Here is a 19,746-nt window from a genome sequence, read left to right on the forward strand (position 1 = left end):
TCAATCCTTTTGCCATGACCTGTTTCTTATGTACAGGTCCATTACTTTCTTTCCATGCGGGCAAACCACTATTCCAGCGGGAAAGAACCAGAATGTTCTTTTAAACAATGGGAACCAGAGGGGTGGAGCCTGGGGTGCTGGGATAACGGCCAGCATTCAAAGGAGAAGTGGCGAAGTGTCATTGAAAGGGCAGCGCTTTACTTTGTTTGGAAGAGGCTTGTATAGTGTATTTTTTCCCCTTGGGTGGTGGTAGAAGATGTTGTTTGAGGAAGAGGAAAAAACAAGTAGCTACTTTACCTAATGCCCAGAGAACTACTGCTCCTAAGCAATGCCAATGCTTTCCCACTCACCTGAGTGAGAGCTAAATAATAAAATTACATTCTACAATGCAGAAGTCAACCCCCAGAAATGAATATAGAACAAAGGTACTTTGAAATATGCCATTCTAATATTCCTGTCTGCACTAGTTTAGTGTTCTTAAATGTGTTTTATGTTTAATGAAAGAAACAATGACTTTCAGTGGAGGGAAAAATAGATCTTTAAAGATAATCAAGGCCTTAACTACCTACCTTAGGTAGCTGAGAAAAAGCTACTGTACTCTTTATTTTTTAACATTCCAGATATGTAATTTAATGCAGGTCTAATGACAATCTCAAACATGGGGCTTTAATCGAAATTGTTCAAGCTCAGTGCTGTGACAGGAACTCACAAACCCCCAACAGTGCTGTCCATTTTCTCAGGTTCTGTAAGAAAAAAGAACAGAAGAAAAAAACCTCTTGAACTTATGTTGCTATTGATGTGTAATACACAATAAAAAAAACAGTTAAATTTCAATTACCCACGGGTAATTATAATTTTATTGTTTGACTGTACTACAGGGATTTTTGTAATTCCCAAGACTAATAATTTTCTATAATTTTGCAGGTTGTCAAATAAACTATTAAAGATTATCTTTGAAAAGGCGTCTGCAATTGTAAGGACATATCATACTGTTCATGTACTGTATTAGTAATTAGAGATCCCTGGATAGTGAAATATCTGCTCCGGAGCTTACTACTGGGTAGCAGGTTTCCTCACAGCCACCTCTAATCTCTCACCAAAGCCTTCAAACTTCTCAGGTATTCTCTTCATTGCTATAAGAAACACGTTCAAGTTTTATTAATATTCCCCTAGCAATTCCAAAGGTCCATGGAGATAAATCTCTACCTCCTGGTGGGAAGAAGTTAAAATCAGAAAGATGGGCCTCACCTATCCTTAAGGAAAACTCTCAAGGTCAAATGCAAAAAGAAGGAAAGGTTTGGAGGGGGGAGGGAGGGAAAATGTTCAGAGAAATGTTGAGGTGTTGGTAGAAGTGTGTGTGTGCGTGCATGTGTGACTGTGCACGTGTGTGCATGTGTGACTGCACACACGTGTGTGTGTGTGCATGTGCATGTGAGCGTGCACGTGTATGTGTTGGGTAGAGAAGAAAAGGTTTAGGGCCAAGATCGTCACATACTTATTTTCCCCCATAACTAGTGTAGCCGACAATATCGAGTTAGCCCAACAGCAAGGTTCTTTCCGAAGTTTTCGCATTCGCAAGGGAATTTCTTTCTATCGTTTCCTTATATGCATGTGGAGGCTGGGATCCTTGAGTCTGAAGAAATCAACCTCGCCCTTTTTTATTGGGTATTGATGTTCCTCTTTTATGAAACAAACACATGTGACAGGTCTGGGAGGTACATATTTGACGGCCTCGTGGAGCACTTCATTATCCTCCAAACACACCAAGCTGTTTGAAGCTCCCTGCTTATAGGCATACCGAACGCTCTGCCTGAATGCCTCCCACCCCATCTTCCTGTCAAACCCCAAATCTCCCTTCAAGACCAGAGGAAGTGCTGCTTTTTTTGCTAAACATGGAACTCATCCTTTTATTTTTATAAAGTATTCTATCTTCTGGGTTCTCAGACAATTTTTTGTGTATTTGTGTTATTAGGGCATGAAGCACCATTTCAGGTCAACTGTGCCAGGCCAAGTGGAAGAAGCAGCTGGGGAATGTCTTCAGCCATTTGGAGGATACAGGGATGAGCCAGGAGTAGCTTTCAGGATAAGGGTTGCGGTGTGAGTATGTACGTGCACACGCATGTTTGTGCCTGGGGTGGTTGACGGGCACACAGGATTAGAGTAGTGATTTGACAACAAGGATAAGAAATTGGAAAGCGGAGGAGAAGATGATTCATTAGGAGACAAGGATCTGGGAAGTGAAGGTTGGGCAATCTGATTGGATTATTGTGGGCAGCTGCCTGAAAAAGGATTGAAATGTACTATGGGGCTGACGACCTGTGCTGAGCACCATCTCAACAGGCTCTACCTGGACCTGGCAGTGCCGACACTGCACTGTACATTAAATCTATGCTTCCATCCATCTCTTCTTCTATTCTGGGAATCCCTAAAGGGTAGGCATCACTACCCTCACTTTTGTATACCCAGCACCTTGATCAGTAGTTTGGCACTTAACAAATGTTTGCTGTCAGTAGTTTGGAATACAGAGAAGACCTGAGCTCTGTCCCAGGCCCTACCACAGTCTGTCTTTATAACTTGCACCAAGATTGAGCTACAAATTTCCATTCTGTATATATACTGCACTTTCTTGTACAGGTCTGCAATATGGAGAAAGAATAGAAAACATTCCGTACTAGTACCCTAAAACATATTCCACTTATCACTTATTCTTTGGATTCTTTTAACGAAAGAGTGAAAACTTAACTCTGCAAACAGAAATAAATGGAAATGAGACAAAGGACAATAATAGATGACTTACTTCTCACTATGGGGTAAATGGTTGATTGTTGAGTTTGAATATGAATTCATTTTGGTGAAAGAGTAAGGGGTTCTCTAGGGCAACAATGTGGCAAGTGGGTATGGAAAGATGTTGAGGATGGAAGCAAGAGGTCTTTTAAGAGAGAAACTACCTAAAGAAGCGTCTTGAGCACTCCAAAGATATATTTTATCATTTTTACAATTTGTTCAGAGTTTGCCTTTGGGGGAGAAATTGATCATAGTTTTATTTTTAGAGAAAAAATGGGAGATGAAAAGAAGTATACAATAGTTATATTTACGTTATGAAATAATAATAAGCTTTGAGGGATTTAAAGATTATCATATAGAAAAAATTTCCAAGGCTGCATGGGAAAGTGGTGTAGTGAAAACCAAGAATGAAATCTCTTGACTTTCAGTCCTCTGCTCTTTCTGCAGTTTTCTGTTTCCACTCTTTGCGCCAGTGCTCGAAAAGATACCCTGCGCAAATAGAAGAAACTTTTCAAAATCAAATAATTATGTTAAGAAGCAAATAATCTCAGTAAAAAACATCAACAGTACTGATGTTTAAACAAAGACAATATCTTTTTTACAAGGGCATAGTCTCAGCCTAGATTTCATTTCAATACAATGTATTCTTTTTATTGGCCACTACAACGGTAGTATTTGTCCTTGTGGGCAAAGATTCTGGGAGTTTTATTGTAGAATGCTTAAATAAATAATTTCTTATTGCAGCATGCCTAACTTCTCAGTAAGTCATGGTGGTAACGGCTTTGTACCTAAGCTGAAGGCAATGTCAAGGTCAATTATTTCATTCAAGGCCCCTAATTAAAACTACTTTTTTGAGGTCAGGATAATGCATTACCTAATTTTAATAGGGAGGAAATCAAAGCTCTATCTTAAATTTTCCCGATGCTGAGCAATGCTGTTTTCACCTGGATTACATTGACAAGACAGCATAACTGCTTACCTATTTCAGAGCACCCCTTCCTACCCCAACGACAGTGTTAGGTTCAGTAGAAATGATGTTTATCTGATGAAAGAGCAGCTCAACTTTCATTCTTATCACATAAACTTAGTCCATTTTTTTCCCTCTATCATAAATTTTATCTGCATGGAATACACTTGGATTAGCAAAAACAGTTAGCCCAGAAACCGCAAATGATCCACTTAATATCCTATGGGGTCCTGGGTCCTCAGCCCCTGTGTTCTCCTATTGGAACAGCGGTTGCAAATGGGAGACTGGCATTCCCAGATGTGCTTCACGGGGCCTGAATGAGATCACTTTACACAGTAGGTAAAAAGCAGAATATTCCCCATAAAATCTGGATTTCTAGATTCTTTTGACAAAAATCGGAAACTCTAACAATATGCAGCCTACATTCTTGAATGGTAATAATTAGCTCGAGCTAAGTGTTGGCAGTTAGGGCATGTCCTCAAATAAGCCACCATCCTATGGCTTGTTGTTGCAAAGATTACAGACTGGCAGAGATATTTTGTTTGACTTGCATAGTCTCTAAATCAATGTTATCATTTTATAAATTGTAATACTTTCAGGCAGGAGTTATAATCTTCAGTTGCACAAGCCCAGCATTCCCTATTGTTCTTTACCTGGCATAGCCACATTCTCCTATCAGCAGCCTGGCATCTGTAGCAGCCCTTGCTGATGTCCTGCCTATACCCCCTCAGCCCACCTAGAATTTCTTTAATGCTAAGGTAGACACCTCACAGTGCTCCACCAAGAAGGCCTGTGTCCCTTTCCTTCTTTGCCTAGATTTCCCCTCCCCACCTCCCACTCCCTTCTGTGCTTGTTCTACAGCAAGGCACAAATTAGAAGTGCTGGGCATTAATGCATCCCATTTCCCTGCTCACCCACTGGCGGTTGAGCATCAGTGGACATTGCCTCAGCCTGGTGGGATGATTCTGAGATGCGTTGCACATGGTTTCTCAGAGAGTCTCCAGCGGGATGGAACCCCATTGCCCACACCAATAATCAGCTCATTAACACATACTTTATTGGCTTTTTTTCCCCTTGCCTGACTCACTTTCCAACCTTCCTCACTTGAGCTTCCTGAAATCACCTCCTAAATACATGATGTAACCAAACCCTCGGCTCAGGTCTGCTTTGAAGGAAGCCTTAACTGAGACAAAATTGAAGTGCTTTCTATCATGAGGCTCTCCCAATGTTACATGATATCAGAATGGTCAAGCAAGCTTCAGAAGGTTGCGGGATTCATGTCAGAAGAAAAACTTGTGCAAACTGTATTGACTTTAGGTATGATAACTATAGTCAAATTTGGAAAATGTATCCTGTGGAGGAGAGATGAATTTATAGGGTTGTTCTAGAGGTCAAGGTTAAAACCAGTTATTTTGACACAAGCAAATATAAGTTTGATATAAGGGCACATTAAAAAAAATGTTTAGAACACTCCAAATGAAATTGTACAGAGGTTCACCTTTCCTTTTAGAGATTTTAAGTCATTAATTTCCCCTCCTCTGCACAGATAGTTATAATCCATGTTGCCCATTCACATTTGTGTTATATCACAAATATGGGTTATAAAAATGGGACTCTTGCTGTTTAGCAGGTTGAGTAGCTTTTTCTTTCAGATGTTTCTTGTGAGAGCAGAGAAGGGGGAAGGAAAGAGATAAAGCTGGCATTTGGTGACTGGAGCAGTCTTTAGTTCTCCCACTATTATAGGAATATAATTTAGCACCCCCATAAAACTCAGGAATGCCTCAAATCAAAATTCTTTTTTTTTTTCACTTCACACTGAGAATCTCTTAAATGCACAGGAATGCATAAGATCAGGTGAACTATCTATTATCTGAAAGATATTTATGATGCCTAAGGTGGGAGGGCACAGATTCATATCTGCTCCTCACAGGCCAAACATGATAGTAAGCCAGCAGGGAGGAAATAGCTGAAATATTTGGAAGAAAAGATCCTCCCTGTCAGAGGTTACTGTGAATTCAAGTGTTCTCCACTTGAATTCTTCAAAAGCCACAAAGCAATAAGGTAGTCAAATTAATGAAGTATTGTAATAGAAATGGGAAGATGAGAGTGTGCCGAAGAGCGGAATACAGTTTTGTTCTTAAGAGGCACGATAGGAAAGAAGTACTTTGATGTAAGAGGCTGGAGGGGCTATTCAACTTCAGTGTTACCAAAAAAGAAAAAAAAAAAACAAAATCAGAATAGATTAGCATGATTTTGTTATCATTACAGATAGGATAATGCCTGAAAAAATAGACATGGCCAGGTTGTAATTCAACAAAGAGTTTTAAATAAGCCTAAGTTGCAAGAGGAGAACTCTGGATCAGGGTATATTTTCTCAGAGCCTCGCATGGAGAATTTCCTCTCCTGTATTGACAGATCGTCTTTTCAGATTTGGTTATGGATTCTAGTCCACCCAACAAAGTTAAACATTAGATGGAAATTCATGGCACGAAAACACGAAGAGTAGGGTCCACTCCATCCGTCAGCAAGTCAATGTCACACACACACAGGGCGTGTGTAGGTTCTGAAGTTTAGTCCAAGCTCCAAACATCAGATTTTAAACCTGAGAATTAAAGTGCTGAATCTTTGAGCCTAGACACAACAGAACTGTGCAGTGCTCACACACATCGTTCCTGCAGCCTCTACGGCAATTGGGAGGCATGGTGTCCTCTCAGGCTGGCTCCCCAGCGTGCCCTGCTGAGGTCCCTAGCAGAAGGTACTGTGTTCCTGTGGGTGGGACACAACAGATGACTCTCTAAATGACACACGTTTTCCACTTCTCTTACTTGTGTAAGTTGATTTTGCTGGAATTTTCTTTTGATGATACTCATTCCACCAAAGATAATTAGGAAACAAGGAAGCTTGCTTTTACATTCATGCCTTTGGGATGTACAGATTTAGCATCCGAAGGAAAATGAACTTCACTGAATGAGAAAACAGCGGAAACTATTTTAAAAGATAAATTAATGCAGCTTAGATTTTAGAGTCACCTTTGTGTGTGTGTGTGTGTGTGTGTGTGTGTATGTGTGTGTGTGCCTGTGTGCAATCCTCTGGTGATAGGAACATTCTATCATTTCATCATTTCTTCAGTGTTTTCTCCTCAAACTCAGTAAGCCAATGAAATGGGTTGGTATTTGCAAAAAGAATCTTATTTTTCTATCATCAAAATCTCCAGGCTGGTGCTGGTGGTGTTGATGGATGTCACATTGAGTTATTCACTTTCAAATATTTCTCATTTAATGAATTCCTTGAAGAGAAAGATAAAATATAATAATAATTCAACAGCCCACCTCACTTTTAGGATGAGGTCTTGCTCTAAGCTTTCCGATTAAAGCCAAATGCATCCTTGGTTGTTGTAAGAAATTCTGTGTGGTGAGACTGTTTGATTTGAAGGTTTTAGGATGGGACAATGGCAATAAAAATATCACAGAAAGAAAGATTTTAATGGGGAAATATCACAACCCACCCCCAGCAATACCCCAACATAGGTTTATCAATATATACATCAGATTGACAACTTTTTAAAAATAGTTACTTTGCCTATTCTGTATATGTCCTCTGGTCCCAAGTTATTAATAAATATTTTTAGAATCTAAATTTTTATAAAATTACCAATTAGACCTTGGAAAATTTGCTCCCTTCAGTGGTAATGGCTTTGCTATAAGTGTGTCAGTGTAGCTAAGATTTTATAGTAATGTTTAACCCTCAGTGGTGAATGTGACTTGTAAAAGAGAAGAATCCATATCCACAAACAATTGGAAAGCAGTTGTTCAGTATTGTATGGTTATAGAATTGTGATAACAGATAAACAAATTCTGCTCAACAGACCAGATATGATGATGTTTGACAAACTTACTGATATTGCGACTCTTCTAAGTACACACAGATAATACCAATGAGTATGTGGGTCTGAGAGAGAAGATGAAATTAATATGTAGACTGAAAGACTCCAGAGCAAAGTCAATTATCTTTTCTGTGACTGGGGTACTTTGCATACACAAATTAAATATTATAAGTAACTGAGAATTAATTTTATACTGGAATCAATTCTGAATATTGTACTCTCACACATCTGTTATATTAGTGGGATATTTCTCATAACAAAAATAAATGAATATGGTTGTTTCCCTAATTTTACAGTTTATAAAAAACCAAGTCCTTTGGAAAAAATAAGAAAGTAAACCCATGAAGCAAAGGGAGAAGAAAGTAATTCGAACTGGGGTGGGATGGGGTGGGGAAAGGAGAGCAGTGCACTTGTCTAGCTGAGGAATGCACTTTTTTTTTTTTCTGGTATGCTGGTGGTCACATTTCATTCTTTTTCCATGTGAGTATCCCGTTATTGCAGCACCATTTGTTGAATTTTTTCTAATTAGCAAAAACTAATTTTTTGTTGATTTCTTTGTTTGTTTGTTTTAGGAGGTGCATGGGCTGGGAATCAAACCTGGGTATCCCACATGACAAGCGAGAACTCTACCACTGAACTACCTTCTTATCCCACAGTGCACTTTTTCATAATAAAAAAAAAGCTATTATTTCCTTACATGTCATATCTAATATTAAAAACAATATTATATAATCTATAAACAAGTTGCAAAACAGAAAAAATGAATATTTGGTAAGTGGATAGCCAATTTAAACACTAGAATATCAAGCATCGTTTCTACACAAGGGTCTTTATCTAATCCTCCTTATGTACTTCCCACTATTTTAGATTTTGTGTTTCCGTTCCTTTGCTTTACAAAGATTAGTCTTAATCCATAATACTTCATTATTAACTATTTCATGTTTCTAAGCTTTATAAAAATGATACTGTTAAATACAGTATTTTATGACTGATCTTATCAGTGAATATGCTCTTAAGATTTATCCCTTTGCTGTGTGTAGCTGTTGTTTATTCCTGCATAATGTTAAATTGTTTGTATATATCACAAATGGTTACTGTATTATCCCACTGAAAGACATTAAGGTTATTTCCAAGCTTTTGCTCTTGCAATCAATTTCTATGAATACGTTTGTACTGGTGTCCTAGGGTTCATGCGGCATATTACTAGAAGTAGAAATGTGAAGCCAGATTCAAATTCATCAACTGGTGCCAAATCACTTCTTACAATGATTGTATCAGATTTTACCCCCACCAGAAGCAACTTTGTGTTCCTGTGGTGGTTAGTTTTACATGTCAGTCTGACTACGTTATGGTCCCATAACTTAGTTGTTTAGTCAAACACTGGTCTAAATTTTGCTGGGTAGGTATTTCATGGCTAGGTCTGGTATCCTCAGTCAGTGGGTTTTAAGTGAAGGAGACTACCCTCAGAGAATGGGAGAGCCTACTCCAGTCAGTAGGAGATCTTCATTAAGAGCAAACAGAGAATTTGAGGAAAAATATTGAATTCCGCCTCAAGATGATACCCTCTACTGCTCTCTGAGTTTCCAGCTTGCTGGCCTTCCTGACAGATTTCAGACTGAAGACAATAACTTTGCTCTTACCCGAATTTCCATCCTGCCAGCTGCCCACAAATTTCAGACTTGCCAGCCCCCCATCATCCTATGAGCCAATTCCTTAAAATAAATCTCTTAATATATAGACACATCTCCTGTTGGTTCTATTTCTCTGGAGAACCCTGGCTAACATAGCTCCTTTCTCACCACCAGTCATTATTGTTTATGCCTTTATTTTTGTTAATCTAGTGGGCATAAAACAGTACTTTACTGAGATCTTGAATACTATTTCTTTAATTACAGATTAATAATGCCAATTGCTTATTCCTAATTTGTATCATGTTTTCTGTGAAATTCCTGTTTTATCCCATTCCGCATTTCTCATTTTGTCTTTTGAAAACCCATTAGTAGATATCTTATGTGTATTTTGGATTTAAAACTCTTTGCTGATTGACAACCTTTGATTGTATATATTGCAGACATATTCTTGCAGTTTGTGCCTTGTCATGTGATTTTCTTTTGATGGACCAGTTTTAGATTTTAATGCAGCCTAATTTATCAATAGTTTCCTCTAAATATAGTGATTTTGGTTCTTTTCAAGATATTTTTCCCTGCCCCAAGGTCATAAAAACATTCTCCCAAGGGTTGCTTTATTTCCTAAGCTCTTTATCTCAACCCTGCTGTAAGAAAGAAAGATACTTGATTTTAGACTTTATAAAATCCTTCCTCAATTTATGACTTAAATGTTTTAGAAGAAACACACACATCTGTGATTGGGATAAGAGATTCTTTTGACTCATTGAATTGGCACTTACTCTCTTTAAAGGCATTGCAGGAGGTAAGACAATAAATTAGACATGTCCCTCCCCTCAAGATGCTTAAAGTCTAGCTCAGAAAACTAACTGGGGTAGAAGCATAACAGTGGAGCATATTACTAGAAGTAAATTTTTTAAAGTCACCTGGGATCTCAGAAATCCTTTAAGGAAATGTAAATTTAAAATTCATTGGATTCTGACTATGGGCAAAGTTAACCTCATTTATTCCTCTGAAAACCCCATGTGACAGTGATTTTTGAATTTTTAAAATGGCAAAACCAAACTGAAGCTGGAAAGGATTTCCTCTCTCCCTGCAGATCCCTGGACCACCAAAGCGTGCAGGAGTATTTGATCTGAAGCAGCCAGACTCCAGAGCTCACTCACTTAACTCTTCTACAATATGCCTCCTCCTCTTCATTGAGGAGGAAGCTGAAGCAGGATTGGACTTAAGAGAAGAATTAATTCAGGATGTGGTGTTGGAGATAGGTCCTAAAGGATACAGAAGCTTTCAGGAGTCAGAGAAGAGGGACTTCAGCATGAATAAAGTCAGGAGGATGGTAAGGTGCATGCCCTGTTTTGAAGACAGCAAGTAGCGCTTGGTAGCAAGTAGCTCTTCACAGAAGAAGTTGGAAATATTAATCCATAATTGAAAAGGAGAGGAATACCATTTCAAAGAACCTACCATGGTCTATCGACCCTTAGTCTTCCTTAAAGACTCTGCTCTGTCACCACCCTTCCCTGACTCACAGGACTCCAGTCACCCTGTCCTCCTGGCTGCCCTGTGATAAGCTAAGCATACCCAACTTCTGGGACTACACATTTGCTTTTCCCTTTTCCATGAAATCTCTGCCCCCCCCAGTCTGGAATGCATTAGCTCCCCTAATACTGAGGTCTAGGTTTCAATGTTACTCATTGCCAAGGTCTTTCCTAATTATCTTGTCTAAAAAAACCCAATTTTCTTCCACTCTCTTCTCTTCTTCTGCTTTACATTTCTTTATAGCACTTATCACTACCCAACCATAGGTTGCATAATTATTTCTTTATCTCTCATCCATGGTCAAGAACTTTGGATGGTTTGTATCTTTACTATAACCTCAGTGCTTAGATGGTGCCTGGTACATAATGTGTGTTCCACAAGTATTTGTTGAATAAATGAAATAAAGAAATGCATGATGAATGAGTGATTGAGTAAATAGATGATGGGCATAATGGCACGATCAGAGGTTTTGAAATATGGCATGAATCCATTTTTGGCAAGTAGTCTATGATAGAAATGTAAAGACAGAATAGAAAAAGCAAGATAAAGTAAGGAGGGAGAACATTTATGAAGTTTTTCTAAGAGCAGGGGAACCAGGTGGCTACTGGTTCAGAACCCTACTGCTGGTGTTAGACTGTCAGGATTCAAGTCACAGAAACAGTCAGACCTTCTAGCTGGGGACCCTTGGACAAGTCCTTGAGATTTTCTACATCTCTTTGTTTATAGAAAGGGGATGATATTATCATCTGACCACGAGGACTATTGGAAGGCTTAAATGAGATAATACAATGATTAAATGATCAATAAATGATGGTGGTCATTAGAATTAAAAAGAACCTAGACTAGTGCAGGAACACTGGGTATTGAAAGAAGAAATGACCACAAGAAACTTTCCATAGGTAGACAAGAAGGCCGTGGGATATGATAAAAAAGAAATGCGTGAAAAAAAGACTCAGAATCTAATTAGAGAAGGGCTATAAACATTAAGTGAAATCCTGCATGCAGATAAAGACCGAAGTGTGCATGTTGAAGAAGCTAGGAGAATGGGGAATAGCAGAAATAGGGAGCTTTATTTTGAAATCTTTGAGTTTGAGATATCCTCAGGAATTTTACATGGAGCTGTCTAACAAAGATTGGTGCCTAAAAACATAAATAAAGGTGTGATCATAAATTTCCAAAAGTTTTTTTTTTATTCTTCATGATTTTAAATACTTTTCTTAAATTGCTGCCTTCCCTTTGTATTTAAAATACAGTTTACTTAACCTTGGTATCATTGTCCCTTGAAGTCTTATTGCTCTACCAAGTATTTCACAAACTCTGCTGCATTCCACAACAAACTCAAATCTTAATAGACAAAAATGTGTGGCCCAGTGCCCATTCATAATCTTTCCGTCTTGCCCGTTTCCAGATTTTCACTGTACCGAGGAACTGAGAAAGCCTTCTCAGAATACATGTGGATCTGAAAGACTTGATCCAAATGTAATGTAGGGCTGAATAAAATACACGTTGAAAGACATCCTCCCCTCCACCCCCAACTCTCCCCGACCAAGAGGTTATGGTTAACTCTCCAGTTAGCAAACCAGAGAGCTCTTGTTTATCATCCTCTGTTTTAACCACAAGCACTCCTACTCATAGGAAAAAGCAGACTCATAGCCAGTCAAAGAGCAAAAAGGGGTAGTGAGAAATCTGTAATAAATTTATGTGAGACAGAAAATTAGAAAATGGCCACCTGCCAGCAGCCACATAAATTTTGGAGGACATGCATTTTCTACTGGGATGCTTTATCATAGGAATTGCAAATATTTATTAAAAGTATTAAAATAGTCAGAATGTTAAATGTTTTCTCCAGTGGTGAAATTTCACATTGCTGCATTAGGAGATGGGATATTCTGATACAGTGTTTATTAAAATGACTTCATTTTATTAGACTGTCATCCAGAATAAATGGGCAGGTACTTTTAAAACAAGTTCTATTGTAGATAAAAGAGATTTGGGGGAGTGGCAGCATCTCATTGTGTGAATGTGGCTTTGAATGCACAAGTATATAAATCTTGCAACCTTTCCCAAATGATGCCAAAAGATTCATTTATTTAATTTTTCTGTATTTGGTTGTATTTTTGCCCTCACATGAAAACCCAAAGTCATATTTGCCACCAACACTCATGCTCCCTCATGCAAGGTCAACCTGATAACTATTTGATGGGGTAGTCCTTCATCATGAGTTCTCAGACACAATTGCCAAACATTTGCAAGTAAAGATGTTAAACTGAACTCCAGATGAACTGAAGGTAGAAGGAGGCAGCCGCCTTTATTGCACAAGGATAATAGAGATGACAGACAGAACACATCATTACTGAATGGCACTAAGTTGAAGAGTGACAGGATGAGCTAGACAGATTACCTCCTTAAGAGGCTTGTGGCTTGTGCGAGGCATTGACCTAATAAAGATCTTATGCCATCACCCAGAAAAGATAGAAAGAGCTTTTCCCAACTTAACACATGCTTTTGTGTCTTGGAATACCTCTCTGGATCCATCCATGAAACTGCTGATGGCACTGAAGAGATGGTAAGCTAACTGGGATGGCTGTAGGGGTGGGAAAAGGAGAGGCAGAGCCTGTGGAAGGCCAGTAACTTCTTGGATAGAATAAGTAAGGAGCATTAGCCTTCAGTAGGCAGATGGAAATAGGGCAAGATTGGCAATCAGCCCACTTGGACTCATGCAGGAGAATTGAACTCACTCTGTGAGTTTAAAAGAGTCACCTAATCACTGAGTAATGGGCTTTCTTTATAGAAAAATAAAGGGAGTGAAATACATGATCTTTTAGCTCTAAAAGGCTGAATTCTGTTTTTTTTTTAATTCACTAATTTGTTCACCAATATTTTTGTGGTAGATACTAATAATTACCTAGCCCACTATCCATTTCAACAATGTTCCTTCATGTCAACCTCCACATAGAGGCTGGGGAGCCAAAGAGCCTCATTCCCCAGCCTCTTTCACAGCTGGAGCAGCTGGGGCAGCCAGGGGACTCTGTTTTGGTAAAAAATTTTACAGGCAGACATTTTCTGGTGCTTTCTGCCTCTCCCTGCCTAGATCACAGGGAATTCTCAGAGAGCCTACAGCCATCACTAAGATGCCATCAAGCCATGATGTCATTTCTGATGGCTTTGTCCCTATACCAACTTTTATATGAGATAAAAAATTCACTTTTACTTGGTTAAGTCAGTGTAGCCCTCATTGAGGCCAGCATCTACTCTTTTCCATGAGCTATTCTAAGCACTGGGGGTTTGGCAATTGAATTTAAGTGTGGGTCATCAGTTGCCTAAATTTGTTTCGGTTTTCTACAGCCCTTACTCTCTCTACCTAAATTCATGTGTAGGGTTCTTGCATTTTGTGTATCTTTTTAGGCAATCTGCTCTTGACATGGCACAAAAGGATGAAAAGGAGAACAGTCCCTATCAAGGGAACATCCCAAAAGGATGATTCAACAATGTGATTCTTATAGAGTTGAGAAAAATCAAGGGCCTGCCAAGGGTCAAACTGAGGAAGAGGTGACAATAAGGGTAAACATGTTCTTCAATATCTTCTGAAAACATGGGCTGTGCTTCATGCAAGTCTTTTTAAAAGTTGGAATAGAAGAGCATGTTTATGTCTGTGCTTGCTTTGAAAGACTACTGAAGCATGTGCTGAAGAAGAGTCCTCGGTTTTGCTCTTGTTTTGTTTTTTTTCATATCTAGTACTAAGAAAAAGAAGGAGTAGGAAATAAGTGGATGGAAGTGAAGAAAAAAAGAATGGAGAAAATTGAGGATTAGTGGGGGGGGGGAGGGTTGAAAATGAGGGGAATGAAGAGGACAAACAAAGCAAAGAGAGGATAAAAAAAATAATCTACCTGTACTGCATATGTGCTGTGATAGACACCTGCTTTCATAGACCTTATCTCACTCTATCCTCATAATCACTCTAAGAGGTAGGTGCTATTATCGCTATTCTAGGGAGGAGGAAATAGGCTGAGAGGGAGAAAATGACTTGTTCATGGTCCCAGAGCTGCTAAATAACAGACAAAAAATTCACCCATGGCAATATGACTCCAAAACCCAAGAACTCACGAGCATAATTCTCTACAAAATGATTATAAGGGGACTAGCCGAAGAGCTCTGAAAATGAGTTAGTTCATTCAGCAAATATTTATTGAGCACCTACAAAATACCCTGGAGATATACCAGTGAGTGTAAAACTAAATCTTCTGGCTTTGTGAACTTAAATTTACAAAAAATAATCTCTCTATATATCTATATCTATAAAGAGAATTTAAGAGTACAGGATATAGGCCATGCTAGGGTTTAGGGTCTAGGGTTGTTCTGTATGTAGGGAGATTGGGAAGAGAGAAAGGATAAGGCAGAACTTGAGCAAAGACCTGAAATAAATAAGGGAAGAGGGCCCTAGGAGATCCCAGCAAGAACAAAAGTCTTGTGGCATTGCACAACTTGCGACAAGTTAGGAAAATAAAAACCTATCTGTAACAGTAATGCTTTCACTTTAGGTGTGGCCAATTCAACCACAAGGCTAGTCGGTATGGAAACGTTCTTCAGGCAACACCATAAAATGTATAGAGTGTATAAAATGCTACAAGCACCACTGCATTGGCAATGGATTGACTAGGTCAAAATAGGTGGTACAGAAGATGTTCATAAGAGTCTTGAATGATATCTGCTAGCCAACCAAGCTTCTATTGTCTCCTGAAAACCACACAAGAAATAGCAAAAGCAGAGTTAGCCACCAGAATTTGAGGCAGGAAAAAAGCTCCCTTTTATTGGGTCAGGTCACATTTCTTGTTTTTGTTCCATTTTCTGCTTGAAGAGTTTCCATATTGTGGTGAATCTGTGTATGGCTATAATGGGGGCTTCCATCTGTAGTCCTGGAAGAGAGGTCCCCAAACATAAGCCTGGTCACTCACTGTCTTGGGAGGGAACCCAATGCAGACCATGGCAGAAGGACATCCATATAACACAATAGATAATCTTCTCAAGACCAGCTGCTCTTTGTTTTTTTGGACATGGAATCCGGGATCTGCTCTGTCCTGGGAGTGACATATTGTTTTCTTTCATGGAAAGAACAATTGATGTAGTCTTTTCTACAATATGTATTCCAGTGAGAAACAAGGCAGAACAGGCCCATCAAATGGGAAGCTGGGTGTTTGTGGTTATAGAAAATCCTCTGATAGAACTAACTTTTGCAAAAAGAATAAAATTTCAGGAAACTTGCCTAGTGATTTTATGTTTCCTGTTTCCCCCCACATGCTTTCCTCTCAGATGTGTGACTCTACCAGAGTACATTTCCTAGCCTCATTTGATCAAGAGCACAGAGTGAGATACTTCAGGACTCCATGCCCTAGCAGATTTGCACAATCAGCAAGAACTGACAGAACAGTTTTCCCAAAGTTTCAGACAACAGTTAAAGTTCTGCAGTAATAGGGCAAGCTCCAAATAGAAAAAAAGCTATTTAAAAGTGGTAGTGTCTTGTGGTGTCCTTTTTCATCCCTCCCTCATCTCCTCAAGTTCAGCCGTAGACTGGCCTGCACTACCAGTGCCGATTCCTGGTCCCAGTTCCAGAGGGAACAACTCTTGTGTATATCCCGGGAGCATGTATATTTGGCAAAATCTGTCTGGCCATTGCTTGAGGGACTTGCTGTCCTAGAACTTGCTCTGCATGTAGAACGCAACTCATGGAACTTTCCTGCAGAATGCGATAAAAGTGCAATCAAGTCATGCTGTCTGGGTCAAGGGACTGCTGGATTTATAACATAACAGTGCAGTACCTGGGACTTGAGGAAACTGTTTCCTAAGGAAGAGGGGACATTTGGAACTGTGTAAATGAAGGAATTCCTTGGATCACAGACACACATATGCAAGGCAAGAGGCAAACATAGAAAGGATCAGAGAAGCCCCTGTGCTTTGGTCTGGAGCAATTTTCGAAGCTCATTACATGATAAGCCCTTACGAGGCAAATCTGCAAAGACTGGGATAGGTATTTTCTTTTCTTCCTCTTTTTCTTCCCTCCTTCTACTTCTTTGTTGTTAACTCCTAGCAATCAAGGAAAGCTCACCTATAATATTAGCTGGATACAAGCTTAAGAAACAGACACTTCAGAGTCTAGATTCCAGTGATAACACATTTAAATATCAAAACATCCAGGTTCCAGGAAAAGGTTAAAAAACATACAAAAAAGCAGGAAGCAATGGCCCAGTCAAAGAAGAAGATTAAAGCACCAGAAACCCTCAATGATGATAACCAGAACTGGAACACACCAAAAACTTTTTTAAAAAATTGTCTTAAATATGCTCATAAGGGCAAAGAACTAAAGGAAATCAGGAAAATGATAGATGAACACAAAAAGAATATCAATAGAGAGATGGATATTGTGCAAAAAGACCAGTCTATTGGTTTGTTAAGTGTCAGAATGCAATATACCAGAAATGGTATGGCTTTTAAAAAGGGAATTTATTAAGTTGCAAGTTTACAGTTCTAAGTTCATGAAAATGTCCAAATTAAGGCACACATAGGAGGTTATCTTCACTCAAGAAAGGCTGATGCCATCTGTAACACCTCTGTCAGCTGAGAAGGCACCTGGCTGGCACCTGCTGGTCCTTCTGGGTTCTGGCTTGCTTAATATCTCATGAAAAAGCTCATGGCAATGTCTGCTGGGCTCTGCCTGTGTCTAGGCATCTGCTCTGTTGGCACTCCAAGCGTCTCCAAATATTCGTGTCTCTGTCAGCTCTTAAGCTGTTCTTAAGATGTTCTCCAAGCATCTGAAGTTTCTCCAAAATGTTTCCCTTTTAAAGCACTCTAGTAAACTAATCAAAAACCCACCTTGGATGGGTGGAATCCCATCTCCATCTAATCAAAAGTCCGTACCCACAATCGGGCACGCCACATCTCCATAGAGATGATTTAATCAAGTGCTTCCAACCCCAATGTGGCAATATTGAATCAAGACGAAAAGAAATGGCTGCCCCCACAACACTGGATCAGGATTAAAACTTGGCTTTTCTGGGGTACATAGTAATTTCAAACAGACACAACCTTTTTTAAACAGAATTGTAAAACTTCCTAGAAAGTTCAACAGCATATTGGATCTGGCAAAAGAAAGAATCAGTGAAATTAAGGACTATTGAAATCATTTAGTCTATACAGCAGAAAAAAAAAGATTGAAGAAAAATGAACAGAGCTTGAGGAAACTGTGCTGGTTTGAAACTGTTATATACCCCAGAAAATCCATTTCTTCTAATCCTAATCCAGTCCTGTGGGGGCAGACCTATTGTTAGATGGGAACGCTTGGTTGGGTTGTTTCCATAAAGATGTGACCTACCCAGTGACCACTAAACCAACCCTACAAGACATGTTAAAGAGAGTTCTGTAGGTGGAAAGAAAGGACAATGGAGAATAGATAGAACTGAATGAAGCAATAAAGATTTCCAGTTAGGGTAATGTCATGGGTAAGCATAAATGGCGGTACTATTGTATTTTTACTTTGTAACTCTGCTTCTTACTTCCTGAGGAATCTAAGGGGCAAATCCATAAAATGTAATGATAAATCAATGGTTTTGGTCTCATGTCATATAAACATGTATTTGTGATAACTATATAAAGTTGAAGAGATGGAGGGCTATAGGAACATAGTTTGTGCATAGTACTGAAGTTAAATTGGTACCAAAGCAAACAATATTGTTATAGATTTAGGATGTTTACATAGGAAGATGCAAATGTTTACATCCTAAATAGTAACTACAAATAAAATATTGGAGAAGATGCCGGTTTATAGATAGAGAAATTAGAGCACAAGTTGCCAGGGGCTGGGGAAAGGAGGATGGAGAGTTAGTACATAATGGGTGCAGGTTCCTGTTTGGGGAGACAGGAAACTTTCAGTAATGGACGGTAGTAAGGGTCCCGCAATGTTATAAATGTGATTAATCCAATTGAATGGAATGCTTGGGAGTGGCTGAGATGGAGAAAGGAAGAAAAGCAAAAGCAAGCAAGAAAAGAAAGTCCACAGAACATTTCCAGAGGTAAGCTCCTTGAGGTGAGGGACCACCTCTGTTTCTTCTCTTCATCCTTCCGTGCCTTATGGAAAGTCAGTCACTTAGTAGGTCCTCAGTGTATTTACAATTTACAGAAGAGAACTGAAACAGGTCTTCAAGTGCCAAAGCAATCTGGGTTTGTTTGTTTTTGTTGAAATAGAATGTTAGAAGTTTCACAGGCCCCCAAATGAGCCTGTTTGGGGGTGGGATTCAAAAAGAAAGTATAAAAGAAGTGCTTGGGGTCAGGGCAGGGGATTCAAAGAAGAGTAAGACATGCTTCTAGGGAAAGAACTTTATGTAGTCTAAGGGTGGAGTCAAAACAGAAGCATAGGAGGATGCAAATGGCAAGGCTGCGTTTGAATAACGGTTCCACCGCCACAGCGGGGTGTCATCAGACAGGTCATCTTTCATTGCCAAGTGAATGGAAAAATAATAAGTGTTATAGAAGTTCAGAGGAGGGGTGTGGTTTGTCTCCCGGATGGTCAGAAAAAGACATACGGGGTGGGGGTTGGGAGGAGATGGGGAAGAATTCATGATCTAGCCCTTGAAGGAATGAGTCAGATTTCTGCAGTTCCATGGGAGAAGACTGGGGGTGGGTGGGTGGGGGGGCGTGGGAGTAGAATCTGCTTAAGTAGAAGGGAGGAGGGGTCGTTTATCTGAGAAAACTGCATCCGAGAACAAAGCAGGGTGGTTAGAGCAAAGCGTTCAGGCAGGGAGGATTAGCAGGAGAGAATGCGGAAAACACAGGCGGGGACCATTTTGCTGAGGAGCTCGAAGGACAATCTAAAGCATCTTTCTTAAACAAACTTTGAGGAGGCCATAGATCTCTGTCTTGACATTGGAAGAAATAAAAAAAGAACTGTATGCACGACACGA

The 19,746-nt window shown here is 39.4% G+C and overlaps 1 long non-coding RNA gene across 1 annotated transcript in view; it reads right to left on the reverse strand.

Moving 5' to 3' along the window:
* Window positions 1–606: 606 nt before the first annotated feature.
* LOC143661545 (uncharacterized) overlaps window positions 607–19,746 on the reverse strand; it is a 122,073-nt gene continuing 102,933 nt past the window's right edge. Inside the window, exon 3 of the long non-coding RNA XR_013164675.1 lies at window positions 607–743. This is a non-coding gene — a long non-coding RNA (uncharacterized LOC143661545). The remainder of the gene's footprint in view (window positions 744–19,746) is intronic.

This window comes from Tamandua tetradactyla, chromosome 17 (assembly GCF_023851605.1).
Source record: "Tamandua tetradactyla isolate mTamTet1 chromosome 17, mTamTet1.pri, whole genome shotgun sequence".
Classification (NCBI taxonomy): domain Eukaryota; kingdom Metazoa; phylum Chordata; class Mammalia; order Pilosa; family Myrmecophagidae; genus Tamandua; species Tamandua tetradactyla.